The 26301-nt window shown below is 41.1% G+C and overlaps 1 protein-coding gene across 14 annotated transcripts in view; it reads right to left on the reverse strand.

Annotated features, from left to right (window-relative positions):
• Positions 1-26301, reverse strand: part of MEF2C (myocyte enhancer factor 2C) — a 363817-nt gene that overhangs the window by 236678 nt on the left and 100838 nt on the right. Inside the window, exon 1 of one of the 14 annotated variants that reach the window (XM_073624475.1) lies at positions 4917-5594. The exons of the other annotated variants lie outside the window; for them this stretch is intronic. The gene's annotated coding sequence lies outside the window, so the exon portion shown is untranslated. Of the gene's footprint in view, positions 1-4916; positions 5595-26301 lie in introns of those variants that run through there. 14 annotated transcript variants of the gene reach the window in all.

Consider the following 26301-nt stretch of genomic DNA (forward strand, 5'->3'; position numbering starts at 1 on the left):
CGCACATTTTAAGTTTCCTGTTGAGCATGGGTCATATTTAATCAAGTAAAAAAGCAGTGATAATGTGCACAGTTCAGTAAACTAGAGCAGCTGTTTAGATTTCACTTTTCATTTAGGGCCATCCCTGAAGGATGAGTTCTGGTTGTTATGGGTTACTAACTGAATCTTCCCCTTTGCCCATTAACTATGCCTGTTATAGTGCTACTTCATAAGTTAGCTCTGTGGCCCTATAGTGCTAAAGTAATGGGTTCAGTCCCTAAAGCTATGACGGAGACATGGAGTTCATACAACCAAGTTTGCATTAGTTTTTCTCCAGGTGGTCCAGTTTCCCCCACAATCTAAAAATTAAATGTCCTGCAAAAAACTTCAGATTGCAGTTTAACTCTTGTCTGTGTCTTTATGACACGTACAAAATGGTCATTAGATTGTAAGCTTCTTTGAAGGAAGAGACTGAAGCAAAAGCCTCTAATTATTCTGTAAAAAAGAACCTCAGATGTACTCTACTCAGATTGTACTTTAGACATCAAATTAGTAACAGTAATGGTTTTAGTAATGTATATTACAATAACATAATATATAATAATACTTTTTAAATGAGCCAATAATAAAAGGTTATTTGGTGGGTATGATGGCTATGCCAGGAACTCTCATAGCAGAATTTCGGTTTCGATAACTTGGAAAACCACCGAAGAATTACGTTGTATGCTTCATCAGTATTAGAAGACCCAAGTGTTGGCCCATCTAATGTATAAGTGACTTGCATATGTCAATATATTTCATCTTTTTAAATTAAACGACACTTCCACAAATACTAAAAAGTATGCAATCATATCCAGGTAAAATTCACCCAGTAGACTGCTGGTAATGAATTTGAAACATAATCACAGAAGAAAAAAGTACATAAAAGCAAAACTCTGCTGTATTATTCATGAACTGACCAATACATATGTAGCCAGACTTATTAATAATGCCCCGAACTTATGGGGTTGAGCAGGATTGCCACGATAATAATAATAATAATCATAATAATAATACTAATATACACATGAGCTTAAATAATAAGGCAGTGCACAGACTAAAGATGATGTGCACAGTTCAGTGACCCCCAGCCAATCAGATTTCAACTTTCATCAGCTTGTGGGGTATAGAACAAGAAATATAATTGATGATGTGTTGTTAGGGGTTACTTCCAGAACTTTGAACATTAATCTTGGCTTACTTCAATAAACCTGATAATCTATGCCTATACTACACATTTTGCTGTATGATGAAAACAATCTTGAGAGAGGTGCAGAAAAGTTATGGTGAAAAGTGAACTTTGAATGAAAAGCCCTAAAAAGCGACATTTTGAAATGCAATATGAGCTGATAACATTTTAGAAACTCTTCAACAAAGATCCATGAGGAAAGGCCTATAACAAAGTAGACTTACTCTAAAGACTACAAATGTAATACATGTGTACTCTTGATTACATTACAAATATCTATATGTCCTAGATATATTACATTCATATAATGGACGCTTAAACAAAAGAATCCATGTTTTCTGCATCTTAAGGAACGTGAAAAGACATCACAAATAAGCAGACAGGTGATAATAAGAGTCTGCATATGCAGTCTGCTTTTTTATCTCCAAAATGAGCCTCAACAATTAAATGAACCCGTGTTTTGTAACTTGAACAATGTCCAAATTCAGCAAAATCCTAAAACAAAATAAAAAACTAATCCAAACACTACATCCACATTTGCTTTTGTTTTTCGTTTCCTTAACACTTCAATGACATTTAAATGTGGCACATGAAAGAAATGGCATTTCTGTATATATTTACTTAACTATTTTTTTCATATAGTCAATTTTACCAAAGAGTTATTCAAGAAAGAACATTAGAAAAATCTCCTATTTAAATAATATTAAAAACAAAGCATTGGCTCCGGTAACCCAAATGACAGGTGTGCTATGCTGATCAAACTTGTTATAATGTACATTTGCTTGCTGGAAAAAAAAGTTACAGTCTGACCAGTAACCCACTATACCTTGAATGTATAACATTTTAATTATTCAGTTCTTTTATTTGTATTGCCAATTATCTGTTTTAATACTGATGATATAATACCTATTATACCATAATTGCCAAACAAATTCAGTTTTGGAACAAAGTGGTTCTTTGATGCACCTACATCAGTGTAGTGTTTTAATGTAGCCGGTAAAAATCTGTTCAATATATATATATATATATATACAACTGTTTTTTTTTTCTTTTCTTCTTTTTGGCAAGAGTTACGTTAAGCCATGACTAAACAGGGATAAGTCTTCCTTAGGCTATAATCAAATAACCAAGGAGTGTGCCCTGCATGTGCAGATGTTATCTGTGGTCGATCACAGTGACAAGTGAACTGCCTAATCCTTCTTTTATCCGGCACACAACGCTGGGTTACCCCTGTTCACTCGACTTGAGGATCAACAAAGCTGATTTGATTTCACAGGGATGACAGATTCAAGTAAAGAGCCAAACTCTGTAGTGCTCCAGCCAATACAGCTGTGAGATGAATGTGCCCTAGAAGAGGCACTAAATATTAATTACCTGACCTTAAGCACTGTTCTGACCCTCTCATCTGCACACTACACTAAGGCACGTGTGCTATAAACCTTCAAAGTACCTGCTTTAAGAAGGCACTGACTGCTAATTGTCAGTGTTTGATCTGAAAATACTGTATATGTATGTATTTGGACATGTATATACAGTATAAATGTCTATGGATGTGGGGCATCATATATGTACATGGAGCATTGATAGCAACCTTACATTAAATGATATTTTATAACTGGTGAATTTATTTGGGGTTGCAATTAAATGATAAAAAGTTACTACTATATACATTTACTGTGGAAAGACTATATACATTTACTATGGCCGTACTTTAATGGGAATTACATATTGACAAGCTGAATCTTTCAATAAATCTTCTTTCCTATCTTTTAAAGGACATTTTTATTAACGTAACAAATTGTTACATCTTATTTTGGACTAAAAACACATTTCAATTTACATATATATTAAAATGTATATAAGTTTATTATTGATAACGTCTTGAATTCAAGGCAAGACATTGAGTTCAGTCTCCTAATTGGATCAACTTCTTTGTGACTATTGATTTAGATAGAAGCAAATCAATGCATGCAATCTCAAGTAACCGGGAAGTGATCATTTGCTCTGATTGCTAATCATTCACCGTATTCCTTACTGAGAAAACATTTTGCTTATTACAAAAGTTTGTTTACGTTGGCCAAATGATGTCATGCTATCTCTATGCGTCAGCATTGGCCTACATTAAAGTACGCCAAAGGGCACAAGCGTGGCACCGGTTTTGAACCTGATCTGTGTTGTCTGCTAAATCTTCAGATTGTTACATGTGTTTAAAAATGCTAACAAAAAGTAAAAAACTTGACGTGAAGGTAAAAAAAAAATAAAAAAAAAAAAAATAGTTTTGCTATAGTAAACACCATACATTCCTGTACTTCTCAGCATTGCAAAAAAAAAAAAAAAAAATTCCTAAGTGCCAATCTTTTAATGGGAATGGTGTGCGTTGTGGTTGAGTGCAGGTGTTTTTGGTAGCAAGCTCTGCCAAGGTTTATGGGATTAAACTTCTTATGATCCTATTTATGAAGATCATAAGTCTGTTACCACGCTGTGCATCCCATTACAAAAGTTGTTTTGTAAATGTCAGAGAAAAGACAAAAAGTCACTGGAGCAGCATAACAACAAACATCACCGTTCTACCGGGGGGGATAAAGTGAACTGCATGCGTCAAGGCGAGAACACGTGCCTGCGCTGTACTGATATTTGATGATGTCTTTTAATATTAAACTTTTCGGTAAGGATCAGGGAAAAAACACTGCCTGCACCACTGTGCCAACTCACTTCACCTCTTAACTTTGATCTACGCTCAGGCAGCGATTTAAAGCTATACATGGAAACCTAAAATAAAACATGACATGCTCCTTCAAGCATATAAATCATTCAGGCTTCGGTTTCGCTATCATCTTTATTTATTATTAAACACCGGCGGTGTTTTAAGGTTAAGAACGAGGTTAATACTTGCAAAAGAAAGCAGGATGTGAGCTCTGGCTATGCTGATTGCAATTGTGCCGTCTAATTAAAATAGTATAATGTGCTTTGGAAGGAGGCTGCCTAATAAATGACATTGCTTCCCCTGACAGTGACAACGTGCCATGGGAAGCTCCGTTCTTCTGAAGAGCTCAAGTGGCAATAAATGACCTTTTAGTGACACCCAGCAAGGTACAACACTAATGTCAAGCTATTTGGGACCGTGTGCCAGTTGCTGAGTGTTGGGGCATGCTTCCTTAGCAATGACAGTGTTCACATCCTGTAGGAAGTGAGTCTAATGACTACAATATTCTTATGCAACTTGATCTGCTTTGGAAAAAATGATCAACTTGATACAAGTGGAACAAGGTCACGGCATGCTGGGAAAAGTCGAAAACAGAGCTCAGGGCAGCAACGGTGGCTTAGTGATTAAAGCGTTTGGCTTGCAGCACTGGGGTTCTTGGTTCAGATCCCGGGCCAGGATGCTTGGAGTTTGCATGTTCTCCCCTGTGCTTACATGACTTTTCTCCTAAGCTTCAAAGATGTGTTGGCTTGTTAATTGAGCCTTGTCGTAATTGGCCTTAGAGGGCAAGATAGGGCTCTTAGAGTGCAAGCTCCCCGATGGCAAGGATTGACGTGAACGTACAGTACGTAAGTTGTCGGTGATCTATAATAAATGAATAAACTGCTACGCTCAGTCGTTGTCGCGAGCCCTGGAAGTGCACCCACTGTAAACTTTTCAATGTCAGCTAAGCAAAGCATGGCAGTCTAATGTGCAGAGAAGGGTGACCTCCTCACCAAAACTACTTACATGAGACATCTGCTGAGGGTTACCAGTCCTTCAGAGGCTCTTCTCTCATTGGGATGATGACCAGGCGACCAGGGCTTTGTATGTAGCACAGCTTCTTCTGACTCCTGGAGATCTCCACTCTTTCACTTGTGAAGCACCAACTCAATCCAACAGTGGGCAGAGGAGGGATGGCTGTGTACAGTCAGCAAAGTGTCTGTGTGCTGGCAGCATGAGAAAGTCAGAGGAGTCGTCCAGGAAGGAAGTGACAGGAGACGAATGGGGGAAAAAAAAAGCAGCTCTCAGCCTTTGTAACATGGAGAGGAGGAATAGAGGCAGTGGATTTAAAACTCAGTGCCTGGCGAGGTGTCGTTTTCTTACCTCCCCCTCTGCTGCTCTCCCCCCCTTCTGTCTTCTTTCTTCCTCTCCCTCCCTCTCTCTCCCTTCTTTCCTCCCCTGTTCACTCCCCCTCTCTTCTGCACTCCTCTGTTCCTCTTTATCCTCCTCTGGATAGATAGCTTCCTATTTTTATCTCCACGCCACCTTCCCATTACATTTCCGAGCCCTCTGTTTTCTATGTGTTTAAGCCTTGTGCCTGCTCATGTCCCTTCTTCCCCTGTAGTCCAGGCTCTAAGGTTCACTGGACATCCCACAATTCAAGGGACTGTCCCTCTTCTGGATCCCAATCCCTCTGTCCTACTTTCCTCCTTAGTGTCCTTTTTTTTTGACCGGATGTATAGACCTCAGTAGACGAAAATACATAAATATAATACATACATAATACATAAATATAAATATAATACATAAATATAATACATACGTATTATCTAACGATGACTTCCAGAAATTACAAAAAAGACGTTCCTGTACTGCAAGGGTTAAAAAGTATCTGAACCCAAATGCAAAAAATGTGATATATTGCAGCTTACCAGTCTTTACATGTAGTGTTTGCGTTCGTTTTCTTTTTTTTTTTTTTAGACTTTTTTTTTCTTTATTTTCAACCTGGTGATCTGCCTAGTAATTTTCAACTTACTTTCAAGCTGTCCAGCAAAGGTTAGAGGGATGAGACAAATCATTTACCACTGACAGGGGTGCTTACAGTGGTCAGCCTTTATTTATTTATATAAAACCTTTACTCCAAAAGGAAAAAAAAAAACAAAAAAACAAAACTGTTTGCTGTAACTTCAAATATAAAATAACTGTAGTAAGCACACCAATTGATATAGCAGCTGGCACACAAGGTGACTGTACAAAGCCATGTGATTGAAATCCAAATAACAAATGTGCAGCGCTTAATAAAAGTAACAAACTATATATGCACTATATTACCAAAAGTATTGGGACGCCTGCGTTTACATGCACATGAACTTTAATGGCACCCCAGTCTTCTGGGAAGGCTGTCCACAAGGTTTAGGAGTGTATCTATGGGGATGTTTGACCATTCTTCCAGAAGCGTATTTGTGAGGTCAGGCACTGATGTGGATGAGAAGGCCTGGCTTATAGTCTCTGCTCTAATTCATCCCAAAGGTGTTCTATTGGGCTGAGGTCAGGACTCTGTGCAGGCTAGTCAAGTTCCTTCACCCCAAACTCGCTCATCCATGTCTTTATAGACCTTGCTTTGTACACTGATGTACAGTCATGTTAGAACAGGAAGGGGCCTTCCCCAAACAAATTTGGGAGCATGAAATTGTCCAAAATGTCTTGGTATGCTGACACCTTAAGAGTTCCCTTCACTGGAACTAAGGGGCCAAGCTCAACCCCTGAAAAAAAACCCACACCATAATCCCCCCTCCACCAAATGATTTGGAGCAGTGCACAAAGCAAGGTCCATAAAGACATTGATGAGTGAGTTTGGGGTGAAGGAACTTGACTAGCCTGCACAGAGTCCTGACCTCAACCCAATAGAACACCTTTGGGATGAATTAGACTGGAGACTGCGAGCCAGGCCTTCTCGTCCAACATCAGTGCCTAACTTCACAAATGCGCTCCTAGAAAAATGATCAAACATCCCCATAGACACACTCCTAAACCTTGTGGACAGCCTTCCCAGAAGAGTTGAAGCTGTTATAGCTGCAAAGGGTGGACCAACTCAATATTGAACCCTACGGACTAAGACTGGGATGCCATTAAAGTTCATGTGTGTGTAAAGGCAGGCACCCCAATACTTTTGGTAATATTATGTATATACAACAATAAATTAAATAAATGAATAATCTAAAAAAATCCAGATAATAGTGAAGTGAATTATATGCAACTGTGAAAACAGTCCATAATATGTAAGAAGTCCATCCAGTATATAATCTATAGGTGTACTATACGCTCACCAAAGGTATTAGAATATCAAGCAGAGAATGGAATCCACCGAATAACACAAGTAAATATGCATTTACCAGAAATGAGACATAAACACGCTTCAATAAGTAATCCTTAGTCAGTCTCCTTTGGTTAACCATGTTGGCAACATGGATTCCTTCTTCCAGGAAGCAACAAAAATGGCAGCTGCCGCTCCAAACACATGGACGGGGCGGCGTGATGTCAGCACATAGGCCCCTCCCAATGCGTTTCGTGTGCACGTTATCAAGGGATATGCCCCCAACTGCTTAGAAAGCGTTAGCTGGAGTTCAGCTTTAGTTTGTTAGTCAAGTCTATCTGGCATTACCCTTCCCCAGACTGACAATGCTGATGTTCAAAGGTGTCTGCGTTACTACGTTATCCAGAATGCAGACATCCTTAGACAGGAAGAGTATTACTGGCAGGATCATCTAGTGAAATAAAGTAAGAAAAAAAGAAAAAAGAAAACTAATGCAGCCACCATATTTAAAGTGATACAAAATTATTATTTTTTAATAAAAAACATGTTATACTTAAATGCTCTGTGCAATGTTTTTGCACAGCGTAGCCCTGATCTTCCTTTTCTTGGGTCCCCCTCCAGAGCTATTGGGTTCCTTCCCTCCGTCAAATGCCCCCATAGCAAGCCGCTTATATAGTAAATAAATAAATGTAGCGCTATGTGTAAAAATATATATAAATATAAAGTGAAAATCTCTAAAATAAATACATTCTACATATAAATGAATAGTCCATAAAATGAAAAAATGAAGAAATGAAACATGAAAAACTCTTCTTGTGATCAGTGTGTCCACACAATTCCACCACAGTGATTGTTCATCCTCAAAAGGAGTGCACACCACCACCAGTAAAAATGCGCGCTCACCTCCCAGATGAGTCGAAACGAGCTCTTTGCTCTCACTTCCTCTTCCCAATCAATTGTGGGTAATCCACACGGCTCTTTTCTTAATGGAAACTCAGCTCATTAACATCCAAAGAAATGAATCACCTCCCAGCTTGGCTCAAGATTCCATGAGACATGTAAATAATAAGAGACCATAGTGTTCTCCGTATACAAATTTATTCAAAGCCCCCAAACAGACAAGTTGCACTTACAAGATAAAAACTTTTAAAATCACATATAAACCTCCAGAGTAGCACCGCCGTGTCCACATACACAGTGCCTGGCTGAACGTCACTATCAGCTCCTCCCTTCTAGATGCGTATCAGCCAATCACAGGCCTTCCTCAGGAGATGAGAGTTCTGAAGTCTCCCCCCTTCTCTCTCCTGCCTCTGAGTAAGTACACTAAGGCAAATCTGGGTTCTCAGAGCACCCCTTACATCACCCTTACATCACCCTTACATCACAGTTCCCCTTTACACCAGAGGCCACAGTGTTTCCCCTTACATCAGTGTCTTCTCCGTACATCGATGTTCTCAGTGCTCCCCCTTAACCACTTGCCAACCGCCACACGCCGATGTACGTCCCTACATTGAGGACGGACATCATTGTTATGGCAGCAGCTAGCTGCTATAACCCCGGTATCCCCATGTTCGGCCGGCGGTCAGCTACAAGATAAAAGTGGTCTCTGCAGCGGATTCACCGCAAGATCACTGTTATCGGTGGCGGGAGAGGTGCCCTCCGCCGCTTACTGGAGCTGTCGGCAGCGGCGGAGGCGATCGCGTCTGTCCCCTTGTTGGGTATGGAGATGAGTGAGGGGAAGATGGCCCCCACCCGTCTCCATACCATAGCTGGGCGGAAGCGACGTCAAAACGTCACTTCCACCCATACGTCTTAAAGGCACATTTTTCTGTTGTCATTTTTTCAAATGACAATTTTTTTTTAATTGCAAAGTCCAAATATGAGATCTGAGGACATTTTGACCCCAGATCTCATATTTAAGAGGTCCTGTCATGCTTTTTTCTATTACAAGGGATGTTTACATTTCTTGTAATAGGAATAAAAGTGACCCATTTTTTTTTTATGAACAGTGTAAAAATAAATAAAATCAAGTAAAATAAATAAGAAAAAAAAAATGTTTAAAAAGCCCCATCCCGACGAGCTCACGCGCAGAAGCAAGCGCATACGAGTAGCGCCCGCATAATAAAACGGTGGTCAAACCAAACATGTGAGGTAACGCCGCAATCGTTAGAGTGAGAGCAATAATTCTAGCCCTAGACCTCCTCTGTAACCAAAACATGCAACCTGTAGAATTTTTTAAACGTCACCTATGGAGATTTTTGAGGGTAAAAGTTTGACGCCATTCCATGAGAGGGCGCAATTTTGAAGTGTGACATATTGGGTATCAATTTACTCGGAATAACATTATCTTTCACAGTATAAAAAAGATTGGGCTAATTTTACTGTTGTCTTATTTTTTTATTCAAAAAAGTGAATTTTTTCCAAAAAAAGTGTGCTTGTAAGACCGCTGCGCAAATATGGTGCAAAAAAAAGTATTGCATTGACTGACATTTTATTCTCTAGGGTGTTAGAAAAAAAAACAATATATAATGTTTGGGGGTTCTAAGTAATTTTCTAGCAAAAAAAAAACTGTTTTAAACATGTAAACACCTAAAATCCAAAACGAGGCTAGTCCTTAAGTAGTTAACTTTATATGATTAAAAATGTTATTTAATAGCAAAATATGTATATAGTTTTACTATAAAAAAAATTGCCATGCGCCGCTAAAGTGTTTGGGTTTGACTTGAAGAAAAGGTGGCAACCCTATTGACACGAACAGTTCGATAAGGAAACAAAGGGAAACTGTCAGGATCCCCCAGTGACAGCCGTCACCCCTGACAGTTTAAAGTGACTGTAAACATTTTTTTTATTTTTAATAATATGTTAGTTTTTCTGTGCAATGGTTTTGCATAGAGCAGCCAAATCCTCCTCCCCATGGGTTCCTCTACTGGTGCTCCTGGCTTCTCCCCCCCTGCCGAGTGCCCCCATAGCAAGCCGCTTGCTATGGGAGCACTCAGGTGGGTTGGCCCCACCTCCACTCTCTGTTCACTAGCTGATTTACAGAAGCAAGAGCCAATGGCTCCCGATGCTGCCTCCATTTCCAGTAAGGAAAGAGAGAGCATAGACAACCGCTGCTCTCGGGCACATCACTGGCTCGAGATCATGCTCGGGTAAGTATAAGGGGGGGCACTGGGGAAGAATTAAACACAGAAGGTCTTTTTAACCCCTTCACGCCGACCGTACACAAATATGCGGCCCCACTGGACTGGGCATTTTTTTGTGTATCCCCTTTGTGCTGGGATCATGCCACATGGCGCCCAGAGACCGGGATCTCACGGAGAGTACTAAGGATCGGGACCCAGAACTACCGATTCTGGGTCACCTAATCACTGTGATAGCCTCTGATTGGCTATCACAGTGATCAGTCACTGTGAAGCCAGTCCCCCTTGTTTTCTTTCTCTGTGAATGGAGGTGACAGATACTTAAAAAAGTGTGCATAAAAAAAATAAAGAAATATAAATAATAAAAAAAATACAATCAAGGTTTGATCTAGGTCAGTGCCAGGGTTAGTGTTTGGGTGAAGATCAGGGTCAAAGGTCAAGGTCAGGGTCAATGAACAGGGTCAGTATTTTTTTTGACAGGTAGGAAAAAAAAAATGAAAAATGGGCATAATTGTTTATGGGCTGTACTACAGGTACAAACAAAACACATAGGTGGCATCACTGCGATCGTCATTAGAAGGAAACTCTAATTTGGGTTGTTCTTTGGTGGGAGGTTATGGTAGTAGCAAGAAATACACAGCAAAAAAATAAAACAGTTTGGGACAGTTTTATTTTGATTATGAAAAAAAAAAAAGCAGGAGATAACCATTACCATTTATTTACTACCAAAAGAAAGCCCCATTTGTCCAGACAAAACGTAATATAATCTACCTGGATGCACAAAGTAGTTGTGATGATATGTAAAGTTTTACTAACACATGTCAAAGTTTCAAAATTGTGCTTAGGCATTTAGATTTGTTTTACCCTTAGGAGGGAAGGGGTTAACTTAATGAAAAGAATGCATTAGAAGGTAAAAAAAAAACCTTCTACCTTTACAACCACTTGAAGAATAACAGATTAAAAAAAGACTGTAGGTTATTTATTAAAGCATAACAAAGCCATAGTTCTTTTTTAATTTTTGAATAGAGCGAAGAGGGATTAGAACACCTATTAGGTTTTTATGGTGGTCTGTGCTCCCATTAAGGAGATTCACCCTCTTTATTTGTCCTGTTTACCATTTTTACTTATAGTGAAAATAAAATTCCCAAATTTTGTTGTCACTAGAACAGGAACTGAGGGGAAGCCTTCCCAATGGGGACATTAGTTCTGGTGACCTTGGTGACAGAAGAGGATTCCCTCACTTTGAAGGGATCGTCTTTCATTTCATTTCTTTTCATGTAAAAATACAGGGGTTATAACCCTCCCCCACCCTCCCAAAATGAAAAGAATGCTGTGCCTTAATATATACCCAAACACTGCATATATATATGTGCCCATCCGTGTCTCATTTCTCTTCATTTTCTGCCCTGTAGACTTAACAGGATGTGAACGCATATCTTTTTAATGTGAGGGAAATTCTGTCTTAGACAGTTTTTTCATGCCTGCGGTGCAATGAACACACAGAAAAACAGAGTGCGTCAATGGCCCCTTCCCAAAGAGGAAAGACCTCCCTAATCCCCAGGGATGCAAGACTCCTGACAGGGGTAAGGCCCTCTGGTCCACTTAGCCAAAAGGCCTGGTGGACTCCTCTTCTTGTGGCTAACCAAAGCCAACCACCTAGTATTAGGTAAGGGGCTCTCCTGAGAAGAGATCCCCTTCCATGCAGGAGAAGAAGGAACCTAAGGCCCACACATCCTTCCCCCAGACTTCAGGGTAAGACCAAAGACCTGCACCCTACTAAAAAGTGCAGTGACAAAACACATGGAAAAAAATAAATAAGGGTGCAGATGAAATACAATGGCTAGGTCTTGTGGTATGGTAACACAAATTGGCCCAGTTTTGGCCAAAAGGCCTAATGCATGGGGTAATGTGCAGAAAAAACAAAGCATGTTTTGGCTTGGTGCCTGTTCTTACAGTGGGGTTCTAAACCCATAGAGATATTAGGAAAAGCCCTGGGTTGCTACTTCCAGGTGACACTTAACACTGCAGGCTCTCTGCCCTCCCAGCTCTCATCCAAACAAGGCAGATCAAATCTTTGGGGCACTGAGCCCCTTGGGTCCCTTAACACCATGGATGTACAGAACTACTGACCCCCACCTTACCCAGTGGGCTCTTTGTTTGAATCCCTTCCTATGGGCAAGGCCCCTCAAGACCCAATCCTACCAGAAATACTACACACTTAATAATTCCTGCCAAATGGTCAGAATGATGGTGGAGCACCCCTATTGGGCAGATCTTAGCCAAAAAGCAGAGAAGAACAAGTCTCGCTATTGAATAAATTCACCTATATTCTTGTTCTGGTGGAAAAACCAAATGTTTTATTTATGCTCACTTCCAAGGTGATCAGGATGTTTGATAGAGAGTGAATCTCTCTAAAGCTGTCCATACACTATATAATCAGAGTGTACAATTTCCATAGATTGTAATATAAGGACAAAGCTAAAAGTGTATTTGATGCGTATCCAATCAGGCTGGTTCTTGCACTACATTGTTAAAGGTAAATCTAAAGAAGATCATACAATCAGATTGTATAATGTATGGCCAGCTTTAGGGAGACACAGACAGCAATAAAAACCTGACAGGGGTTATAACCATTTAACACTCTTCCTGAAAATAAAAAAGAAAGTTTTGCCTTTTGGGTTCTTTCACACAAACGGCATTGTCTACTGATCTCTGAAAAGCAATTTATGGTGGATTTCTTTTCAGAGGACAGTAGATTAGTGGCTGCCAGGCATTTAGGAAGCAATTCTGCTACCTCCTGAATGTCTTTTTTATGTCAAGTGGGATTTTGTTTTAACCACTTCCCCCGGGTGGAAGTCATCTGATGTCCTCGGACTGAAGTGGTTATACCCGGATGATGCCTGCAGCCATAGGCGTGCGCACAGGGTGTTCCGGGTGTGCCTGGGCACACCCTAATCACCCCATGTGCATTAGCATTATCCAGAAGCAGCACCAGGTGGGTGGTCGGGGGTGCCAGTGGCCAGTGTAAATGCCCCCATTATATAAAAGTCTAGGTTCAACTTTAGGAACACTTTACACCAGTATTTAGGGTGTACCATAATATGCTCCCAATCGACTGCCTCCCACCACCAGAGCCCCCTTCCTGTGACAGAAGGTGGCATTTATGTGTGTTGGAACTTTGGGGTGCACACCCTAATGCAGTAGGCATTAGGGTGCCAGTGTCAGTTAAGCTGAACTCACACTATTTTTAACCTGCAGCAATGTGAACCTAGGCTCAATATCACTTGAATGTAGAAATGATTTGAATGGCTATACAGCCACTCTAACACTTCTACAGGCAGCAGAAGGTTCAGGGAGCCAAGTAACGATGCAACCACTTCAGTCACATTCCCTAGGAAGAGTGGAAGGAACTGAAGTTCCTGTCCCTCTTCTGTGATGTCAGAAGCTGGAAGCAACAAGGATTTCATCAATTGCAGGTTTGCTTTGATATTTGCAAGCTTAGCTGATCAAACCGATCTCAGTTTGATTAGATGCTTTGGAAGCCAGAGGAGACATCTGTGGTCTAATAGACCCCAGATCTCTCCATTATTATTATTATTATTATACAGTATTTATATAGTGCCGACAGTTTGCACAGCGCTTTACAACATGAGGGCAGACAGTACAGTTACAATACAATTGAATGCAGGAAGAATCAGAGGGCCCTGCTCGTTAGAGCTTTTAACCATTTACGGACTGCCTGCCGTCGTTTTACGTCGCTACTTTGAAGAGGAATATCGTTGTTATGGCAGCAGCTAGCTGCCATACCCCCCGGTATCCTCTTCTTCAATGGGCGTTCCGCTTCAAGATTAAAATGGTCTCTGCGGTGGATTGGCCGCAAGATCACTTTTATCAGCGGCGGAGGAGGGCCCCCCTTAGGGTGCCCACGTGTCCCGGATTGCCCGGAACAATCCCGCAATTAGCAGGTCTGTCCCGGGTCCCGGGCACCTTCATTCCGGGACAATACAGTGTCCCTGAATGAATCTGACAGAGCGAGCAAACCCTGCCATAATGCTGGCACTCGTTCTGCCTCCAGCTCCACCTGAGACTCTGGCCACTGGTTGCTAGAGCTGCCTGGTGGCTAGTAGGGATGAGCCGAACACCCCCCTGTTCGGTTCGCACCAGAACATGCGAACAGGAAAAAAGTTCATTCGAACATGCGAACACCGTTAAAGTCTATGGGACACGAACATGAATAATCAAAAGTGCTAATTTTAAAGGCTTATATGAAAGTTATTGTCATAAAAAGTGTTTGGGGACCTGGGTCCTGCCCCAGGGGACATGGATCAATGCAAAAAAAAGTTTTAAAAACGGCCGTTTTTTCAGGAGCAAGCCCCTCGCCCGCAGACCCCCACAACCACCGGCCAGGGTTGTGGGGATGAGGCCCTTGTCCTCATCAACATGGGGACAAGGTGTTTTGGGGGGCTACCCCAAAGCACCCTCCCAATGTTGAGGGCATGTGGCCTGGTACAGTTCAGGAGGGAGGGGGGGCCGCACTCTCGTCCCCCCCTCTTTTCCTGCGGCCTGCCAGGTTGCGTGCTCGGATAAGGGTCTGGTATGGATTTTTGGGGGGACCCCACGCCGTTTTTTTTTTTTTTTTTGGCGCGGGGTTCCCCTTAAAATCCATACCAGACCTGAAGGGTCTGGTATGGAATTTAGGGGGAACCCCACGTCATTTTTTTTTTTAAATTTTGGCCGGGGTTCCCCTTAATATCCATACCAGACCTGAAGGGCCTGGTATGGAATTTAGGGGGACTCCCACGTCATTTTTTTTTTTTAATTTTGGTTCGGGGTTCCCCTTTGGGGAATTCCCATGCCGTTTTTATCAATGAACTTCTATGTGTATTGTCGGCAATGCAATAGCCGTGGGTAGTTTTAAATGAGTTTTTTCCTTCAAAATGTCATTTTGCTGTCAGACTGTTCTAAACACAGGAAACATGCGCCCCTTTACAGGCACACTATAGACACCCCCCAGGTACGAAATTTAAAGGGATATTACACTTTTATTGATTGACTTTAAGCATTATTAAAATCACTGCTCCTGAAAAAACGGCCGTTTTTAAAACTTTTTTTTGCATTGATCCATGTCCCCTGGGGCAGGACCCAGGTCCCCAAACACTTTTTATGACAATAACTTGCATATTAGCCTTTAAAATTATCACTTTTGATTTCTCTCATAGACTTTTAAAGGGTGTTCCGCGGCATTCGAATTTGCCGCGAACACCCCAAATTGTTCGCTGTTCGGTGAACTTGCGAACAGCCAATGTTCGAGTCGAACATGAGTTCGACTCGAACTCGAAGCTCATCCCTAGTGGCTAGCAACCAGGGACCCAACAACCGCGACTCTGCCCAGCATGCAAAGCGGAGGAGAAGTTAACTTTCTCTTAATCCGCGCCTAACACTCTCCACCATGCCGGACGAGGCTGTCAGCGGGGGCAGCCCCAAAGAAACTAATCCACCGGCACTGCAGTCTGGGTTACGATCTCCGTGGCTCTGCCCTTGGCTGTATCCCTGCCTTATACCGCAGAGCGGGCTGAAGGTGCCTCCCCCTCCTCGGCTGTTTACATGTACACAGGAGCCGGAGGAGGGACACTGATCTGAGGTCTGTTGTAAACTTATATTATTATATGTATGTAGATGGACTGAGGAGGGGACAGTGATCAGGAAAAAGGTAAAAAGCGCCTCCCCCTAAACATTTCCGACTCCCACCTCTCTACTATCACAAGTGGAAGGGGAGGGGGTCAGTACTGTGGGGGTGTCCCTATTTAGAGGGGGTCTGTACTGAGGGAGGGGGTCAGTACTGTGGGGGGGTCTGTACGTAGTGGGGGGTCCATACTGAGGGAGTGGGGTCTATACTTAATGGAGAGGGGGATACATACTGAGGGAGGGGGTCTATACTTAGTGGAGAGGTGGGTCCGTACTGAGGGAGGGGGTCTATATTTAGTGGAGGGGGGGTCTGTACTGAGGGAGGCGATCTATACTTAGGGGAGAGGGGGTTCCGTACTGAGGGAGGGGGTCTATAGTTTGTGGAGGGGGGATCCGTACTGAGGGAGGGTCTATACATAATGGAGAGGGGGGTCCATATTGAAGGAGGGGGTCTATAGTTAGTGGAGGGGGATCTGTACTGAGGGAGGGGGGTCTGTACTAAGGGAGGGGGTCTATTATTACAATGTAATAGTAGAAATACATTTCATTTCAAGCATGGTGTTGGGATGATATAAGTGATGACATAAGCAGGGTGTTGGTGTTAGGATGATATAAGTGCTAAAACCAGCCATTCACCCGACAAATCACCAAGACTACATTCAACACAAACCCCCCCCTGGTCCTTGGCAAAATTGTCCCATCTCCATCTCCATCTCCATACCACTGCGGGGCAGAAGCACCGTCAAAACGTCACTTCCGCCCATAGCTCTTAAAGGGACTTTTTTTTTTTTTTTTAAATGACATAATTTTTTTAAATTGGATTTTAGTGTAAATATGAGATCTGAGGTCTTTTTGACCCCAGATCTCATATTTAAGATGTCCTGTCATGCTTTTTTTCTATTACAAGGGATGTTTACATTCCTTGTAATAGGAATAAAAGTGGCACATTTTTTTTAAAAAGAACAGTGTAAAAAATAAAATAAAAAATAAATAAGAAAAAAAAGTTTTAAACGCGTCCCGTTCCGCCAAGCTCACGTACAGAAGTGAACGCATACGTGAGCAGCGCCCGCATATAAAAACAGTGTTGAAAACTACACATGTGAGGTATCCCCGTGATCGTTGGAATGAGAGCAATAATTCTAGCCCTAGACCTCCTCTGTAAGTCTAAACATGCAACCTGTTGAATTTTTTAAATGTTGCCTATGGAGATTTTTAAGGGTAAAAGTTTGTCGCCATTCCACAAGCGGGGGCAATTTTGAAGCATGACATGTTGGGTATCAATTTACTGGGCGTAACATTATCTTTCACAATATAAAAAAAATTGGGCTATCTTTACTGTTGCCTTATTTTTTAACTCAAAAAAGTGCATTTTTTCCAAAAAAGTGTGCTTGTAAGACCGCTGCGGAAATATGGTGTGACAGAAAGTATTGCAACGACCGCCATTTTATTCTCTAGGGTGTTAGAAAAAAATATATATAATGTTTGGGGGTTCTAAGTAATTTTCTAGCAAAAAAAACTGTTTTTAACTTGTAAACACCAAATCTCAGAAAGAGGCTCCGTCCTTAATTGGATAATCTAGGAGCTTGTAAAGTGGATCTGACATGTTAATTGTTAACATCAGGGATAGTGTTCATTTGTTTTGATACCAGTAAAGCTGATAAAAAAAATTAAAAGGGCAGTGTAAACAAGTTTTAAATAAAATCAATAATAATAAAAATATTTAAAAAAATGAAAGCACCCCTATCCCCCATGCTCATGTGCAAATGCAAATGCATATGTAAGTCTGCACGCATATGTACTTATGTACATATGAACACCAATCGCACCACACATGTAAATTATCGTTGTGAAAGCCAGAGTGAGAAACAATCATTTTAGCTCCAGAACTCCTGCGTAACTCTGAAATGCTAACCTAACCTGTAAAGGCTTTTAAAACGTTGACTATGGAGATTTTTAGGTACTGTAGTTTGGTGCCGTTCCAAGGGGCGCACACAATTATAAAGTGTGACATGTTAGGCATTTATTTACTCAGCGTAATATTATCGTTTATATTTTACCAAAATTGGGTATTATAGTTTGTTTGTGTGCACTAAAATTCATTAAAGTGTATTTCTTCCCCAAAAAATTGTGTTTGAAAAACCACTGCACAAATACCGTGTGTCAAAAAATGACAACACCCACCAATTTATTCTCGAGGGCCTCTGCTAAAAATATATATAATGTTTGATGGTTCTAAGTAATTTTATAACGAAAAAAATGCCGATTTTTACATATATGTGAGAAGTGTCAGAATTGGCCTGAGATTCAAGCCAGAAAATATGTACTCGTGGTTGTAGCACGCTCCCGTTGACATTAAAAGCCACATTTGAAAGGCGTTGCCACCTGTCAAACTTTGCAAGCCAAGCTAAAATCACTGCTACTGTGAAGCAAAGCATCATGGCTGTAATCATCATCTGTAAGCCTCATCTGGCTGCAATAGTAGAATTAGCTGCGAAGTTGGGAGCAGTAAAACTGCAGCCCAGACCTCTAATTTTGCCACTCTCTGGCTGCCCCTGTGAAAGAGCCCTTAGGAATACTTTTACCTTTTCATCCGGCTTCTAAATTATTATGTATTTATTTAAAAAGCCAGTATGAAGTAAAATTACTGGGGAAGAAAGCAGCTGTGGATTTAGGCAATGTTTTTTAGGCATATTGATTTTTTGTGGCCTGCTTCATTATGGACATTACAACGTTGTGTCCGCTACAAAAAAAAAGGTATAATGTCTTCCATACTTAAAGTGATACTAAGCACACACTGTTTAATTTATATTGTTTCTTTTATTTCAGTATGTGGATGACAGGACTGTAATTATTTTAATTAAAAAAAAATCTAAGTACATGACAGGACTGTAATTATTTTAATTGAAAAAAAATCTAAGTACCCTTTTTCCTAATTGATATATAGCTGTCACATGACCCAGATGTTTCCCAGCCTGTCTGCAAGGAAACATAAGCAAGAGGGGCTTCTAATCCTCTGCTGCTGGTCACATGTTCACCCTGCTGGTCACATGTTCACCCTGCTGGTCACATGTTCACCCCCGCCCCTCAAAAAAAACTAAGAAAAACAGCCTTTGGAATTCAGAGTAAAAATAAATAAATAATATCAATAAACTGTTTTAAATTGGCATACAAATATACATACATATATATTTGAAATCAAATCTTTATTATTTTGTGGAAATAACATGGGGTGGGTGGATTTCTGCCAGTCACAGGCTGTGTCACACCCCTCCAGCATGTGTCTTAGAATAAGAGGGAGGTGAAGACACCATTAATCTACATGCATACCTCTCAAATTTTTGAGATGGGAACGAGGGACACCTATTAGCAAAAGTATGTAGGCATAGGACACACTCCCTGCCACACCCCCTTAAAGTAGAATTATACAAAAACAAGATTAGTTAAAGTGCTTTTTTTTCCACTACTATTCCTTTATACTGGCTTTTGAAATTTACAAATGCAGCAATTTAGAAATTGGATGAAAGGTTTAGCACTGGGAAACACTTTTTTGAAAGATAAAAAGTGCATTTTATATACAACTATATCGATCAGAACAAAATGAGGGACAAATGGGGAGGAAATATGGACAGAGGGACTTTGTTCCAAATCAGGGACAGTCTCTCAAAATCTGGGCCCCAATTGTGTTTAGCTGGTTAGTGAGCATGGAGGAGGGGAGAGGGCTGTCATTTACCACTGTGTACACGCCCACATGTGTGTCTCTATAGTCGCATAGGCTGCTCAGATGTGATAGGGAGGAAATGCTCAGCATAGAAACTCACTGAAATCTGAGCATGTGCAGAGCTGCCAACACTGCTTTGTAAAATCCCTAGCTAAATTGGGGACCTGAACACAAGGTGGATATAGAGAGCAGCAGGATCAACCAGATTTTTAGCAGAATACAGAAAATGAATCTCATAGTGACTAAGTATGAACAGCATGTGATACAGCATTTATTAATAGTTTTTTATGATGTGGGTTTATTGACACTTTAGGTTGTCCATACACTAGTAGAATTTTGTTCAAAAATGATTGTTTTCAGTATGTTTATTCGATGTACTAATGCAGGGGTCTCCAAACTTTCTAAACAAGGGGCCAGTTTATTGTCCTTCAGACTTTAGGGGGCTGTACCATGGCCATTGGGAGTAAAAAATGTCCAGGTGTCCAGCGAGAGTAAACAATACCATATATTTGGTGTCAGTGGGAGGACTAATGCCCCAACGTTGGTGTCAATGGAAAGGATTGTGCCCTTTTGATGGTGTCAGTTGGAGGAATGGTGCCCCATTGTTGGTGTCAGTGGATGGAATAGTGCTCCAAGGGCCGGATAAAGGCAAGCAAAGGGCCGCATCTGGCCTCTGGGCTGCAGTTTGGAGACCCCTGTTCTAATGCTTAGTGAGGTCAAACCAGCTTTCATGTTTGACCATAGTGATGAGAAAATTTGAAGGAGCAGGATGGAAAAGTTTTCTCGAACAAACAACGTGCTTGGTTTTTGTTCAGGAATATATATCCAGACTGAAATTGAATGTTAAAAGCAAACGAAAATTGTAAGTACTCCTTCGAATGACATTCATCAAGTCTCCGTTGACATTATTGAATGTACTGATGAGATTTTTTGTACAAACCTTCCTTCGAAAATCTACCAGTGTATGGCCAGCAATGATTTCATACAATCATCACTTTCACTCTTGGAAACAGAGGAGTATAGGGCGGCCTCCAGTGAAGAGCAGCCTGAACATATTTTATTAAAACAAACATATACAGCTCCTCAACCTCCAGCCTCCAGACTAGATTGATAAATTACTCCGCTCCACTACTTTAATTATGTATATGGTATGCAGAATAAATCACCCAACTGCAGCACCTCAATCAAGCACTTTTAAATGATAATTGCGTCTGGGTGAATCAATCTTTTCATTTCTGACATTTTGCTAATTTTAGTTTTGTGGTGGTAATGCTATGCCAGAGTCCTAATGACAAATCTGCTTCTCACACAATGATTGCACAGGCTGGGGAAGCTGCAGCACTGATCTTGGTCCTGATAACGCTGGCATCCCTTGGGCCACTGCTGAGGTCACTGCATTGGATCTTCAGCTCTGCAGCTCGTCGCTTTGTTGTTGTATTATTTTACCTAAAATGATCTTTTATAGGAACGAGTGGAGTGATTTTGACTAGAGTACAGAATCTGCTGTTGGCAGTTTCGCTCGTTGGGCTGCTTAGGTGAAACTTGTTTATTAAAAAAAAAAAATAAATAAATTTAGAAGATGTATTTTTTGGGGTGCTCTTAAGGGCATTTAATTGATTACATTTTTTTTTTTTTGTGTATTTGATCATTCCTATACTGCTAAGGGCCACAATGAGTACACATGAACGGGGCTGCGGCATTGCATGCAGGGTAAGAAAAGAAATAAGTATTTTCCATGCAAAATCTTCTGAATCTGAAAAAAGTGAAGATCACTGGAATGAAGAGGAAGGTAAATATTTCAGCAGACAAGAGGGGAGATTTAATTAACCTCCCTGACGGTATGATTATGTCAGATTTTTGATGCTCAAAGCCGTACATTGTTTTGCATGGAAATTTGGCGTTTTATAATGTAGGCCTGTAATTCTTAGGAATAACTCACTTAAATCTGTGCAAACCAGAGTCAGTAGACATCTCGGGTATGATAAAGTTTGAAACACGAAATCATAAAATTATAATATCGCCTTGAGGCGATTCAGTTCGCAATTTGTAGCGCTTTACAAATTATTCATTCATTCATTCATAATATAATAAATAACTATAAATAATTAGAACAAATAATAATATAATAATAATAAAAATTATTCAATAATGTAATCAAATCAAAAACACTGAAATTTGCTCAGTTGCAGAATTGTCGCTGTCATTACTTTCCCACGAATCACTATCGCTCAATTCTGCAAGTGATTCTAATTTATTATCGCTGATTTCTAGCTGGTCTAAAACTGTTTTTGACATAAAGGGACCCTTTTTGGTTGCTATGGACTAGGGATGAGCTTCGAGTTCGAGTTGAACTCATGTTCGACTCGAACATTGGCTGTTCGCAAGTTCACCGAACAGCGAACAATTCGGGGTGCTCGCGGCAAATTCAAATGCCGCAGAACACCCTTTAAAAGTCTATGGGAGAAATCAAAAGTGCTAATTTTAAAGGCTAATATGCAAGTTATTGTCATAAAAAGTGTTTGGGGACCTGCAACCTGCACAGATGTCTCTGAAATCGCCCCCCGAAGTCGAGACTGACATGCGGGAATGAAATCGTACGCGTTCAGGTAAACTGGCACAATTTCATTCCCGCTGTCAGTGTGAACCTGGGCTTAAGTGAAGCTTTGACTCTCAAACCTGGAAGCTGCACCAGTTTTTTTACTCTTCAGTTTTAGTAAATCAACCCCAGTGTGTCTCCAGGATTGACATTTCTGCCAAGTATCGGCCCCACACAAACTGGACCCATCTAATAGCACAGAGTGTTGGTGCGTCCAGAGGTGGCATTTCGCTACTTTAGGTAGTAAAAAGAAACTCAGATAACAATGAAAAATTCTGAATGATCTCTAACCCCTCCTCAATTTATCAAAATGTAAGAAAAAAGGTTTTGGCTGGAGTTCCATTTTAACTACCTCCCTCCCGCTGTAGTGACAATTGACAGGCGCAAGATGGCTCTCTCGTTGTGGGACCATGTCATATGACGTTGTCCCACTCTCACCACGATTGCACACCTGTGGGGACAGGCAGCACGGCGAACAATGGTGCGCTGTGTCCCTGGGACATGGCACATTACCGATCTCAGTAAAGAGCCAATCACAAGGCTCTTTACCCATGTGATCCAATCATAGCTGATCACATGTAAAGAATGAAATGCTGGTTATCAGTATTCTTCTCCTTACACACTGTCAGTGTCAGAGGAATGTCAGTGTGAGGAGAGCCTATCAGCGGCATTTCCCCACAGGGGAGGTCTACACAGATAATCAATGCTCTGATTATCACTGGAGCCCCAACAGTGCCCAGCATTGATGCCAGTCAGTGCCCAGCAGTGATGTCAATCAGTGCCCATCAGCGATGACAGTCAATGCTGCCTTTCAGTGCCCATCGGTGCCTGTTCATCAGTTTCGGCCATCAGTGCTGCCAATCAGTGCCCATTATTGCCGCCTATCCATGCCGCCTATCAGTGACTATAAGTGCTGCTTATCAGTGCTCATAAGTGCCACCTATCATTGCCCACCAGTTCTGCCTATCAGTGCCCATTAGTGCTGCATATCAGTGCCGCCTATCAGTGGCCATCAGTGCTGCATATTAGTGCCTCCTTATCAGTGCCACCTATCAGTGCCCATCAAGGCTGCCTATCAGTGACCATCAGTGCTGTATATTTGTGCCTCCTCATCAGTGATACCTATCAGTGCCCATCAATTATATTTGTGCCTCCTCATCAGTGACACCTATCAGTGCCCATCAGTGCTGTATATTAGTGCCTCCTCATCAGTGACACCTATCAGTGCCCATCAGTGCTGTATATTAGTGCCTACTCATCAGTGACACCTATCAGTGTCCATCAGTGCTGTATATTAGTGCCTCCTCATCAGTGACACCTATCAGTGCCCATCAGTGCTGTATATTAGTGCCTCCTCATCAGTGACACCTATCAGTGCCCATCAGTGCTGTATATTAGTGCCTACTCATCAGTGACACCTATCAGTGCCCATCAGTGCTGTATATTAGTGCCTCCTCATCAGTGACACCTATCAATGCCCATCAGTGCTGTATATTAGTGCCTCCTCATCAGTGTCACCTATCAGTGCCCATCAGTGCTGCATATTAGTGCATCCTCATCAGTGCCCTTCAGTGCCATCTCATGAGTGCAGCCTCATCAGTGCCCCTCAGTGCAGTTTCATCAGTGCCCATCAATGCAGCCTCATCAGTGCACATCAGATAAGGTGAAAAAGTACTAATTTACAAACTTTTATAACAGAAACTTAGAAAAACTTTTTTTTTTTTAATTTTCGTTTTTTTTTTTTTAGCAAAAAATAAAAAACTCAGTGGTGTTTAAATACTTCCAAAAGAAAGCTCTAAAAAAAACAGAAAAATTTTGTTTGGGTACAGCGTTGCATGACCACTAAATTGTCATTCAAAGTGCGACAGCCCTGAAAGCTAAAAATTAGCCTGGGCAGGAAGTGGGTGAAAGTGCCCGGTATTGAAAGTGTTAAAGTAGCAAACATTCATTGTATTTCAGCTTACCAATTTTAGACATGATGGCTGCATTAGTTTACTATTTTAGGTGTTCTTTCTTTTATTTACACCTGGTGTTCCTGCCACTAATGCCGCGTACACACGGCCGGACTTCCCAACAGAAAAAGTCTGATGGGAGCTTTCGGTCGGACATTCTGACCGTGTGTATGCCCCATCGGACTTTTTCTGTCGGCATTTCCGACGGACTCAGATATAGAACATGTTCTAAATCTTTCCGTCGGAAATGCAGAAGGAGTTTAGCCCGTTGGCAAGTCCAGCCGTGTGTACGCGGCATAAGTCTGTTGTTTTTCAACAGCAAAAGCTGTTCTGCGGATGTAGCAGTTAGAGGGTTGAGACATATAATTTAACACTAGCTCAAGGGTGCTTACAATGATCAGCTTTTATTTAGTTATCTAAAACCTTTATCCCAAAAGTGCTTACAGTATTTGTAAATGCTTTGAACCCCCCCCCGCCCCCCCAAAAAACAAACATGTTATACTTGCCTGCACTGAGTGATGGTTTTGCACAGAGCAGCCCTGAACCTCCTCTTCTGGGGTCCCTTGCTGACACTTACTCCACCAGTTCTGTGTGTGCCACCAATGCAAGCCTCTTGCTATGGTGGCACATGTGCGGGCTCAATCCCGAGAAGGGGTAGCAGGACTAACAGTAGCAGGAGCTAATGCTCCCACTGCTCTCATCCAAGCATGTGAGATCAGAGAGACGAGAGAGAAGAACTGAAGCTGGGAACAGCACTGGATCGATACAGGACTCAGGTAGGTGTTAGGGAGGGGGGCTGGGGGGGCACTGCTGTTGTGAGGTTGTAGGGTTGCTCCTTCATCCAGAGTGGGGGCACCCTTATACAGGAGATGTGTTACTGGTCAGGTCACCAGGTGAAAACAGAGGGAACAAAACGTAAAAAAAGAAAACTAATGCAGCCACCTCATCTAATGATCAGCACTTGCACTTTATTAAAAAAATGTTCTTTTAGGTCTAATACAGCTTTAACAATTACCTACTTCCATGCAATGATGGGCATTCAATACCGGACACCATAAAAAGTTTTGTTTCCCCGTCTCCCCTTCCCATTATGCTGACAGACAGAAGGGAACAGGAGGGAAAAGTTCCTATAGCATCTTAGGAACAGATCATTTTGCCAGACTCAGTCTTTTTCCATGTTAACTTTTGCAATAAAAGGTTTATGCACTCCCTATTTTATTTTATTAAAAAAAATCTTAAAAAATTTGACCAGTGTCATTATAATATCAAATACAATGTTATTTGTCAACAACACTATTTTACATTACTATAACTACTGATCAAACGGTTTAACCCTTTCGCTGCTGTGCTTTTTTTTTTTTTTTGTTCTTTTGTGCACAAATACAACAATAAAAACTCACCTAAACCCCAAAACATTATTAAGTATGAAATGCGGTAGCTGAATTTTTTTTTAATATTTATGTTACTGTTTATCAAATCTACATTTTCAATCAAAAGGGGCTCGATTTTATTTTAGTGCACACAGGCACAATATAATTTCCATTTTATTTTTAATATAATATTTGGAAGTTCTTATATGATATATTTTGTGTTTATTTCATGTTTTGCCTGTTCTATATTTTTAAAGTTGAATCCATGGCAAAATAAAATATTTCCTAGCTGACTCTGAATAATCTTGAAGTATGCTAACCTACTTTGTGAAGATCTGCACACATTTACATACCTCCCAACTTTTTGAGATGGGACTGAGGGTCACCTATCAGCAAAAGCATGCAGGCATAGGACACACCCCTTGCCACGCCCCCTTAAAGGAGAATTGTACAAAAAAATCAAGATTGGTTAAACAAGTGCTTTTTTTACCACTACTATTCCTTTATATTGGCTTTTGGATTTTACAAATGCAGCAATTTATTATTATTATTATTTAAGGTACTTATATAGCGCCGTCAATTTACGCAGCACTTTACATATACATTGCACTTTCACATCGGTCCCTACCCTTAAGGA

This window comes from Aquarana catesbeiana, linkage group LG01, assembly GCF_042186555.1.
Source record: "Aquarana catesbeiana isolate 2022-GZ linkage group LG01, ASM4218655v1, whole genome shotgun sequence".
NCBI classification, from domain to species: Eukaryota; Metazoa; Chordata; class Amphibia; order Anura; family Ranidae; genus Aquarana; species Aquarana catesbeiana.